Source organism: Bufo gargarizans, chromosome 1 (genome assembly GCF_014858855.1).
Source record: "Bufo gargarizans isolate SCDJY-AF-19 chromosome 1, ASM1485885v1, whole genome shotgun sequence".
Classification (NCBI taxonomy): Eukaryota; Metazoa; Chordata; class Amphibia; order Anura; family Bufonidae; genus Bufo; species Bufo gargarizans.
In genome coordinates this window covers 371,875,256-371,887,286 of record NC_058080.1, presented here as the reverse complement: position 1 = coordinate 371,887,286, position 12,031 = coordinate 371,875,256, and the positions used below count along the sequence as shown (strand labels likewise).

At 42.1% G+C, this 12,031-nt stretch overlaps 1 protein-coding gene across 23 annotated transcripts in view; it reads right to left on the bottom strand.

Moving 5' to 3' along the window:
- The window catches only part of CELF5 (CUGBP Elav-like family member 5), a 118,244-nt gene that overhangs the window by 24,478 nt on the left and 81,735 nt on the right, over window positions 1-12,031 (bottom strand). The window lies entirely within an intron of this gene.

Sequence of the window (12,031 nt, the reverse complement as noted above, 5' to 3'; positions counted from 1 at the left end):
CTCTCATTATCAGCAAAAAATACAAAAGAAAGAATGAAACATGGGACAAAGCAGTGTCAGGACCCCTTCATTGTGAGCGCCACAGCAGCTGTTTAGGCTACTCACTATTAGTCATGGATCATAAATTCAGCATTTCCCTGAAATCGAGCACTGCACAAGAGTCAAGAAATGTTCCTCCAATTTTGGGCCTAAAACTCTGAATTCTGAAACATCTGATCATATTTGGCCCTTCAGAAATTCAAATTTAGATAGACAGAGTGAACCCTCTGTAAAAGGCAGACTCTTTATGAAGACCATCTCCTTATCCAGACCATATTTTCGCAGAATTTTAGTTACATCACTCGTTTTTCTTACTGACCATCTTCTTTACGACAATAGCTCCTCGAAGGGCCAATTTTTAGTGCAGCTTTGGGTGGTCATCTCAAAGAGGTTTTACTGTTGTTCATAGTGTAGGTTCACTTTTAATTAGCATGCCACTAATACCATACAGACACAACTAAACACTAGTAAATGTGTCAATGCATTACAGATATTAAGAACATGTTAGCTTGAAACGCATTAGCGGTTATCCTGTATGTGCTTTTAACCGTTTATGCACGCACTCATGTAACAACTAACCTCACTTATAATGAAATAATGAAATAAACTATGTAGACCTATACAATACAAATGGTGCCATTTTACATCTAAAGCCGCTGTCACACAGCGTTTGATCAGGGATTTCCATCAGTGGTTGTGACCCAAGACCTGGTGAGGATCAAAAACACAAAACAGGTGGAAATCTTTCCATTATATTTTATCTCTTGGGAGGCTTCATTCCTGGTTTTGGCTTACATTCATTGATGGAAATCACTGACCAAACTTATATCAGAGAGTTCAGCACCACTGTTGTCCTTAAGGGACAACACACATTTATAATACATCAAAAGTAAGATAAGTATACAAAAATCTGACTTGATTAGCATGAGATCACAAATCAGTTTGCACACATTTTGCATCTCTGACCGTTACAACCCGGGGAATACAGTTATCAACTAAAAGCACTAGAATGATTGGGGATGAAGACAACAAACTTAATTCCTCTGTAAAGGTCAAAATTAGCCCATGTGTTAAGGGGTTAATACACAACTTCCCTTTTCTTTGTCGTTTACTTAACATTAGCATTTAGGTTTTGTGAAAAGTCTTCTTTTCCATGTAAATGATATGTTTTGTTAATGCATGAACCACTGCAAGAAAGCGTCCCTCATTATGTCCCATTAGTGTAAAAGTCACAAGTAATGAACGTATTCTGCACACTGATTTAGAAATTCAACACTGTTCACATTAGCACTGAAATGACCTTTGCAACATAGAGAGCAGATATGGGATCCACACTCTGACATTGCTCCAGGCAGGTCTTCATGGATATGACGGGGTAGACCTTGAGGTGGTATTTGACCCACAGGAGATTGTGTCCAGATATCGTAATCTAATATGTCTTTCTATCACCAGAAGAAAATTGCTGAAATGTTTTCTGCCCTGCGTCCTTTACATTGCTGTATAATGAGGGTAATGTATATGTTACTGCTTTCATTTAACATTTATTATTAGAAGGGTTACAAGAGATAAGTTAAACATCAAAAACCCACCCCTTTCTCCAGCACCATGTTCTCTCTACATGCCGCACAACTGCACATCGCTGTGCATGGCTCCAATATTGTGACGTGCACAGTGATGTGCAGGCGTACAGAACGTCACCACTGCAGCCAATCACTGTCCGCAGTGTTAGACCGCTGAAGACAGTGATTGGCTGCAGCAGTTACATGTCATAATGTCACGCTCGTGTGTGGGAGGAAAACACCACACCAAGCATAGGAGGGAAAAGGGGATACCGGAATAAGGCCTGGAAATAAGGGAAGGAAGATGGACACCTCCTAGAGAAAACCCTAACTCCAGTCCTGACAGACTACGAGTATGAACGGGCCCCAAAGGTGTAGGCGAGTTCAAACACCGGATACCTAGAATCCTATCTCACCCTATAGGACCCTGGAACTAATGTCAGGACTGAGTCTACCTGTTCCTCCAAAGGGAAGGACAAACAGAAGTCTCCCTAAGGCCAAATGACAAACTAGAAGGAAAGGCAACACACATATATATATATATATATATATATATATATATAAACAAAATACAAAAGGGAACGGAAACACTTATCTTCCACAAAGCTTTGGTAGCACCAGGAACTCCGCTGGAAACCAAGCTACCCACAAGTCCAACAGAACATAAACCGCATAGCATAGTGGAAGAAACAATAATAAATAGGGAAGGTAAAATGACAATAGCCACACCTGGGGATAGAAGGTGTGGCAAGCACCAGAAACAACACAGACGTCATTTGATCCAAAAGAAAAACATGTCAGATCAAACCATGTGTTGCCAGTCTCACAGATCTCCTGCCACCTGTTGCGGGAACGTCCGTATGTCTCGGTACAGCTGCTGCTTGTAAACAAGAAGATAGTTCAGTGGCATCTTTTTCCCACTATGGTAAGAGATGGTATATCTCTAGGGTTCAGTGGAGTTCACACTGCTGAGAAATTCCCCAATCCTTAGATTGGAGAGGCAGGATCGCTGGTTAAGTGCTGCTGCTCATTCACAGTTTTTGGATTTGCAGCAACTCTGTTGGCCACCTGCTGTGCAACAGTGGTGCAATTTGGCACATCTAGGGTTTCTATGATTTTTTCAGTCAAAGGGTGGGGTTTACCAGAATGGGGCAGCATCTCGTCGTCGTGCCCTAAGATAAACACAATTCTGGCATAAAAATCTATCTCAAAGTAACCCAACCAATAGCTGATTTTAAGTCAGTGAAAAGTCCCTAAGCCACTGTGATAAATCTGGTTCAGGTCTAGACAGCCTATCTAAACTTATGCCATCTTTAGGATTAGTAAATATGGGCCTAGTTTTTTCCCCTGGAATACAGTATTTTGAGCTTCTAAAAAATTACTAAAAATCCTAAAGATTTTTTTCTGACTTTTTTCCCCTATGCCTTAATCCAGGGATGCTCAACCTGCGGCCCTCCAGCTGTTGCAAAACTACAATTCCCAGCATGCCCTAATAACTGTAGGCTATCCAGACATGCTGTGAGTTGTAGTTTTGCAACAGATGGAGGGCCGCAGGTTGGGCATCCTTGCCTTAAGCCTATGGGAGGTCGCCAGAAAAAAAACAAAAAACAAAAACATCCAGTATACTGTTATTAAAAATAAAAAACCTCCAAGGGACAAAAAAGGCAGAAAACTATCATAAACCACAGAAAACCCCCCACTATGTTTGTAAGGCACGTTATTTTTTTTTTTTACTATTGCCCAACATGCAACATCTGGATGCAGCATTTTGTCACTGCAAAAAAATGTAATTAAAAATGTATCCATGGGCTGTGTGAGAATGAGGATGCAATACTGGACTAATATATACATCAGATACCCTGCACAACAAACAATACAGGGCAGTGTGTGGCAGCAAAAAAATGGTAAGACCTCAAGCACATGGGACAGCCACATACACTAAGCCTCTATTCTGACTTTGTACAACTTGGTGGTCTGTTGAATGCTATGAACTCTATGGCCAATGCTGTGGCCAATATGTTTGCCACTCAAATTTTTTTTTTTTTTTATCTTACAGCCCAAAATGCTACCTATGTTAACAGCTATGTACTGTATTTCTAACACTTTTCTGTACTTGAAAAAGGATTTCTGTAACATTCGGCACCTCTTGAGAAGTTTTTACCAGAAGTGTGAGAACATAAAACAATGATGCAAATTTATGCATATGGAACAAATTTATGTGCTATTTTTCACAAGTGAATTATGACTATAACTTTCAGTCTCATAATATTAATGATAAAGGACAGTTAGTAGTCATTTTAGTTATAAAAGCGTCTTAATCAATAATAATGTGATGGCAGGATTAAATGCGGGCTTGCAGAACTACATAATAATTATATTTTATGTAAATTTCAGTTTTTATAGGGCAGAATAAATGGGTGAAGACAAGCTTCAAAGCTTCATAGTGCCGAACTGCAGGAAAATGTTAATACACTGTGTAGTTATTTGGTAGATAGATAGATAGATAGATGGTACTGTGCAAAGTTTTAGGCAGGTGTGACCACCCTTTACCTTCAAAACATCATCAATTCTTTTAGTTACACTTGCTCACTGTTTTTGAAGAAACTTAGCTGGGTGGTTGTTTCAGACATCTTGGAGAACTAACCACAGATCTTGTGTGGATGTAGGCTTGTTTAAATCCTTCATGTAATCCCAGTCAGACTCGATATTGAGATCGGGGTTCTGTGGGAGTCATATTATCACTTCCAAGACTCTTTATTCTTCTTTACGCTGAAGATAATTCTTAATGGTATTGGCTGTATGTCTGTGGTCCATTAAAGGGGTTGGCCATTTTCTGGTTATTGTTGACCAATGTGTTTGTGAGATGATTATATGGCACGTACTAATATAGTCCTTGCTGAAATTTTGCACCATTTTTTATATTTCATAAGGTATGCCACCTGTCCTCAATGCCAATGGTGTCCTCAATGCCAAGAACACTTATCTATCATGAAATACCATCACGGAGGTATCTGATTGGCTTGGCTGCAGCAGGACAAGAACAGTAAACAAACCATCAATGTCATTAAGAACTAGCATAAAGAAGAACAAGGAAGTGATGATATGGCCCCCACAGAGCCCTAATCTCAACATCATTGAGTCTGTCTGGAAGAGACTGAAGGATTTGAACAAGTCTACATCCACAGAAGATTGTGGTTAGTTCTCCAATATGTTTGGAACACTCTCCCTACTAAGTTCCATAAAAAAAATGTGTACCTAGAAGAATTAATGCACCTAGATAAAAATGTTAGATTGCTACAAAACTTGGCATGCAGTGTTGTGAATGAGAAACCTGGACTGCTACAGACTGCAACTGTACTGACTTTAGCAATGGATCCAGGTTCTTTCTGGGATTCGACGACAATCAGGTTTGTGTATGGAGACCTTGTGGTGAGTGCTTCAATCCTACCTTTGCTTTGGAGTGACAAACTGCCCCAACTGCTGGTGTGATGATCTGGGGAGCCATCGCATACGACAATTGGTCACCCCTAATAGTTATACGAGGGACATTAACAGCTCAGTGATATGTGCAGGACATCCTATGGCTACATGTGTTGCCTCTCACTGGCATTTTTCAGCAAAATAATGCTCGCCAACATACAGCCAGGGCTTCCCAAGAATGTGTCTCAGATTGCAACTCCTTCTTGGCCTGCCTGGTTGCCTGATTTATTGAGCATTTATGGGACCAGGTGGGACACCAGCTTCAGCAACCTATCAGTGTGCAAGATCTACAGGCCCAGTTGAAAAATGTTAGCAAATGTGCCACTGGATATCATACGGAACCTGGATGCCTCCATTCCCAACCATATCTCATGTTGTATCCAGGCTAGACGTGGGCCAACAGAGTACTCAAGCCTTCTTTCAAATGTACAGTTTTCCCCAATAAACCTATATATATCATCAAAACATTCATGCATATAAATTTTCATTAAATACCAACAACTCCTGCTTGGTGTCTTTTTTTGTTAACAAGTGTGGATAGATAGATAGATCGATAGAATCACAGTTGTAAATAAAGTTCCAATTTTTCCTGTTCTCAGCTCAGTTATCACGCACTCTCTTCTGTTTGCTTATAACTGTCTAAATGTATATCTGCTTTTTTCTATCTGTCTGTTTGTGTAGGCCTCTGTGCTTCTGCCTGAGGCTTTGCATCTGTCTCTCTATATTTCTGTGTCACTGGCTCTGTGCTGTATCATTTTGGGCTGGCTCCCATATCAGTCCGCTCTTTATGTTTGTGTGGAGAAGCTTTGCTAGTGTTTTATCTCTTTTCACCTCTTCCTCCTAAAATACTCTAGTTATTAGGGTAAACAGTGGTCTGTCTACTTTCACACTATGCACATAGTTTGGTACATATAACTGCTTGTCTCCAGTTGCTTTATGTCCTAGAAGCAAAGGCAGACTGATGCCTTAGACACACCCAGTGTTAAGGTAAAATCTTTGGAATACCCACAGAACAAATATAGATGACACAGACCAAAGCCATGCAATGTATCAGCAGGAATATGTGAAATCTACAGAAAGCCTGGCATGATGACATACCTCCCAACCATCCCCGATCCAGTGGGACAGTCCAGGATTTCAGTGGCTGTCCGGGAAAGGCTAGGGTATCCCAATTTCAACTTTATCTGGCTCCCTGCTTCACCTTTCAACTGCTGGTGCTATCGTCAGCAGTAGGCACGATGTTGTGATGTCATCTCGCCTGCAGTACTGAGCTCCTGAGCCCAGAGGCTGAGGATCATTCCTCAGCCGGGGAATGTGCCTATCTGTGTGATGACATCATCACATTGCATCTGCTACTGGGGAGAGCATGATCTTCTTCGTTCGTTGGGGAACAGGCCTAGGTGAGTAAGAGTAGCTACTGTGTAGGGGCAGTAAAGGGGCATAACAACTAGGTGTAGGCAATAAGGGTACATAACTACTATGTGGGGGCAGTAAGGGGGGATAATTACTGTGCAGGGACACTAAGGGGACTTGGCAGGATGGGTGTGTATAGGTACAGTACGTATTGGATGGAGTTAGAGGCATGGCTTAGTCAAATAAATGTGCCGCTGCTGCTGTTGTCCCTCCTTAGGGGGCGGCCACACATTCAGGTTTCCTGATGCAGTTTTGGAAACCAAGACCAGGAGTGAATTCAAGAAAGAGGAGAAGTCATATCTGTCCTTAACACTTTCTCTGCTTTTATGATCCACTCCTGATTTTGGCTTTTAAACCTGCATCAGGAAAACTGACTGTGTGGGAGGTATGCAGTGTGGGGCTGGCCTAGGGCCCACCAGTAAAATTTGTTCGGGGGGCCCACTGTACAGCTACATGCTCACACAGCGGCAGGCAGCAGCAAGACCCTAAAGATGATTGATTATAGGGGTCCCTGCAGAGACTGTGAGAAGGCGGGTCCCTGATGAAAGAGGATACTGTTTGGCCTGCTTCTGTGCCTCCAAGTCACCTGAGCCACCCAATGCATCTATGATAATAAACTGGGCAGTCTGTCAGATAATCTACCTAGTTTTTTGGTTGAGATGTTATGTGTGGTCTCATGTGCCATGTGCCACTCGTGCAGAGGGTGGGGGACTAGAGGCCCACCAATGGATTCACCTGTTCCTCTGTGTGCCAGTCCAAGCCTGGAGGTATGTGATTATGATATATACAGTTTATACCTGAGAGCACACATACCAAGTTATATAAACTCAGAGTAACCAAGGAGAAATGTACCAGTATTCTATCTGCGTAGACAAGTAATAAATATGTCTCAGACATACCGTACAATAATACCACAAATACTGTAACATGCATGGCAGTATTCACTTGTACTACATGACTATCTAAAGCTATGAGTTTTAATGTCTATTTGAAGAAAAAAAAGCTACATGAATAAACCCAGAAACCCCATGTGAGTGAGTACATATTACTACATATGTAGAATGATGAGCAATGCATGGAAATATGTTTAGCTCATGTATAGCGATAACACAGGGTAGCACATACATTCTCAGACAGACATACAAGCTGCACACATTGTGCTACCCTGTACCTCTCCCCTCCCCCCCAGACCTGTCACTCCAGCTATAACAGCACCTCTCTGAAAAGGATGGGGTTACCATGGAAACGACTATTCACCGCACGGAACCTGACATTTACTGTCGCCCTGGCAACCAGCGCTTAGAGGCACACGCCACTTGTACCTCTTCTTTTTTTTTTCAATATCTGTGTAGAAGTGTTTGTGTAAAATGCACAGATGCTGACATTCTGCCAAAAGGGATAAACTAAGGAAAACCCAAAGTGGTGAATAGGCAAAGGCTCGTGATCATTTTCCATAGATATGTATGACCACAGCAGCACAGTATCTGGTGTCACAATACAGCAGCCATTGTCCCTGGCTAGGGAATCCAGGTTAGAGGCTTCCGGAAGGGGGATTCCTTCAAACGTCTAGGAACAGATATGTGTCTCCAAAGGCTTAATACCTGTGTTACACTGGATTAAACTTCCTCTATAAATGGGAGACCTTAGTGCAACTGATTAGACTTCCACAGGTCTTAAATGTGTTTATGAATTGTCCATATGGCTGTGAGAAAAGCCCTTCCACATTGGATTAAAGGGGTTGCCTGGTTACATGGTAGCATAGTCTGTAAAGCTGAAAAGAGACATCTGTCCATCCAGTTCAGCCTGCACGTTGATCCAGAGGAAGGCATAAAAACCCATGAGTTGGAGGACAATTTTCCTCATTTTAAGGGAAAACAGGGACGATTGGGAAATCAAAGTAACCCCCGCGCCCTCCCCAAAAAAAAAAAAAAAAGGCCAAAGGGTAGAAGGTGTTATCCAAGTAGGTGGGGTCAGCAAACCATTATGGATGGTTCAAACAGCTCATTCACACAGTGTGAATACACAAATAACAGAGCCAGTCACACCAGCAGCCGATCGAAAGGATAATCCACAGCACACCCTTGAATTTGTTTTATTACATCCAGGCTCAGTGTATAAGAATATCAAGTTAAGTATATACAGGGCCCAGTGTGCCACTGGCACAAGATGCGCACAAAGAGAAAGCGTTAAAGGGGTTGTCCAACATGGTACATTTTATTACACTCATTGAAATAATGCACCAAGAAATATGTGTTGGAATTGTATGAAGCTTTCTATGTGTGAATGTAATGATGTTATATGTAAGTGATTACAATATTAGAGTGAAAGGATCATTGGGAAAAACTGTACAACTGAAAGGAGGCTTTAGGACCCTGTTGGTCCGTTTCTAGCCTGGATAAAAGATTAGATAAAGTTGGGCATGGAGGCATACATGTACGATAAGGCATCCCCTAGCACATTTGTCCACAGATGTTACAGCAAGGCCTGTAGATCTCGCACACTCTTAGGTTGCCAAAGCTGGCGTCCCAGCAAGTCCCATATATGCTTGACTGGCAATAAATCTGACCGGGCAGGCCAAGAAAGTGTTGCAATATGGTGGAGACATTCCTAGGAAACCCTTGCTGTGTGTGGGTAAGCATTATCCTGCTGAAAAATGCCAGTTAGAAACCCTGCCATGAGAGGCAACACACATGGCCACAGGGTGTCCAGCACATATAACTGAGCTGTTAGTGTCCCTCGTATCACTATTAGGGGTGACCAACTGTTGTGTGCAATGTCTCCCCAGACAGTGGTGTACATAGAGAAGTGAGGGCCCCATAGCAATTATCGAACCAGGCCCCCCATACAGGAGAGAAGGGTTTCTGCATAAACCCTTTTCAATGACCCATGGGCCATTTTTTCTACTGCCTCATTTGCTAAAAGTTGTTTCTTTTAGAGGGTAGAGTCCTGATTAAGTTTTCACCTCCAGTAGATGAGGAGATAATCTGAACTAAGACTGGGCCCCCTCTTGCCCTGGGCCCTATAGCAATGACATGGTCTGCCGCTATGGTAGTTACGGTCATGTCCCCAGATCATCACATCAGTAGTTGGGGCAGTGTGTCACTCCACAGCAAAGAAAGAATTGAAGCGCTCACCACAAGGTCTCATTACTCAGATCCAACCATCACTGGATCCCAAACAGAACCTGGATTCATTGCTGAAGACTATATGGTTTCAGTCCTTAAGAGTCCAGGTTTCTTGTTCACTATGTGCCCTGCACTATCTGCACCATGACAGGGCAGAGAAAAGGGTGTGTAATGAAGTTCCACCTGTGTCTGGATGGTTTTATAAGTTACCAAAAATGTCTGGGATTCTGAAGAGGAGGGGGCGGTGTCTCTGGGTGGACACTAGCTCTTTCTGCCCCAAGTGTCCTCTTTTTTAAATCCAAAATATGGTCACCCTATGTTATTCCTAGAGGCTCAGCTCTCTCTGCAACTGCCGTGCCCTCTCCACTTTAAAAGACAGGGCCCGGCAGTGTAAACGTGATCACACCTCACCCTGACTTCTCCTAAAGTCTCACGCTGACAGTTACAGACAGAAGCACAGTCTGCATGGCCAGTGTGGACAGGAGCAAGTTTGAAAAGGAAATCCATTATTGTTTTATTTTGGGGATGCCCACACAGACAGGTTTTGTAGAAGAATGGGCCTAGTTTTTATTCTTGTTTCAAGATTTTTTGGTGGTTTACAGAAGTGAAAGGGTACATTGTAAATTCTTTGTGGTCTAAGGCAGTGTTCCCCAACTCCAGTCCTCAGAGCCCACCTGCAAGTCATGTTTTCAGGATTTCCTTAGTATTCAGCAGGTGATATAATTAGTGTCAATGGCTCAGGACTTACCACACTGTGATTCTGTGAGATATTCTCAAATCATGACCTGTAGGTGGGCCCTGAGGACTGGAGTTGGGGAACACTGGTCTAAGGCAATGAAAGGATTCATTTCATATTCCTGGTCAGGGGCAGTCTAGTAGTCGATGGCAAGTTTAGGTTGCTTCTGTGGGCTTCATAGAACTGTCTTTGTGCCCCAAAGATGAGCCCCATCTTATCTCTTGGCAGTTGTGTCGTCAAATAGGACATTTGATTTATTGCAAAGGCTGTTTATTTGTATATGTGTAGATCTTTTATTGAATCATCAGAAGTTATGATAAATGCCGATTTCAGCTTCACTCTCTGTTACCACACCTAGACAGAATGTCTACTGCCGAGTGCCGACATCCAAGCATCAGGAAGGCCACATACATACATCCTAGGGTTAACTTATCCTTCAACAATTCCTATACATATGAGAACAAAAAAAATCATATCCTACATATTTATTAGAGAAGTCATAGAACAGCTGTGTCCTATCCCAGAACAATACAAAAAAATCTTCATTATATTATTCTATGGCAAAATAATCCACAGTGAAACCAGAACGTAAAATTGGTTTATTCAGTAAAAGCTGAAGGGCGATATGTTAAAAGCTGAAGGGGACATGCAGAGTAGGGTATTTGTAAGACTGCTGCAAGGAAGCGCTAAAAATGGAGCAATTTTATATGCCATAAGCAATAACTGAATTAGGAAAGTTCTCATGTTAGCAACATGATTTGAGGGACATTTTTCAGAAAGGTCTCACATATAACCTACATGTTGTGCATCAGATTTTTGGGCATATTTTAGGGATAAGGAACCAGAAACTAAACAGTGGCAGATAATTTGAAGGGTAATTCTGCAAATAAAATGTTAGCAAAGTGTGCAATAATTTTTAAAATAGATAATCCTGTTTTAAAGGGTAATTGTCATGTTTTCATTAAAAAAAAAATCTATTTTTTTGTTCATAAAAAAAAAAAAAAATCTATTTTAGCATATGTTACTGCTGCTGCAGCAATATTCATAAAGCAATCTTTAGTTTCTTCACATACTACTGTTTTCCTTGAGTTTTTCCCTTAGTTACAGCTGTTTAAACATTTACAATATGAGGACCTTCTCAAGATGGCTCCTCTGACAGTTCTCTGAGGCCAAAACTGCTTTCCCTCAATTCCCATACACACTTGCTGTAGCCAGCAGCTCCCTGCCAGCCAATCAGATTGGATTACTGAGAGACACGCCTCCTCACCCTGAAGCATAATGTCACGCTTCGGTGTGGGAGGGAAACCCACACCAAACGTAGGAGGGAAAGGGGTGAGGGGAAAATGCCAGGAAACTAGGGAAAGGAGCAGGTCACCTCCTAGAGAAACCCTAATCAAAGTCCTGAGTGACTGCAAGTATGAACTGACCCCAGAGGTAGGTGAGTTCATACACGGGAAGCTGAAGTCCAAACTCACCCTGTAGGACCCTGATACTAATGTCAGGACAAGAGACAACCTGTTCCTCCAAACGGTAGGACGAACAGGAGTTTCCCTCAGGCCTAAATACAAATGGCAGGTAAAAGAGCAACACAAGAAACCTCAACAATAAACAACAGGGGAAGGAGACACTTAACTTTAAAGGCTATGGAAGCACAGGAACTCCGCCGAGATCCAAACACC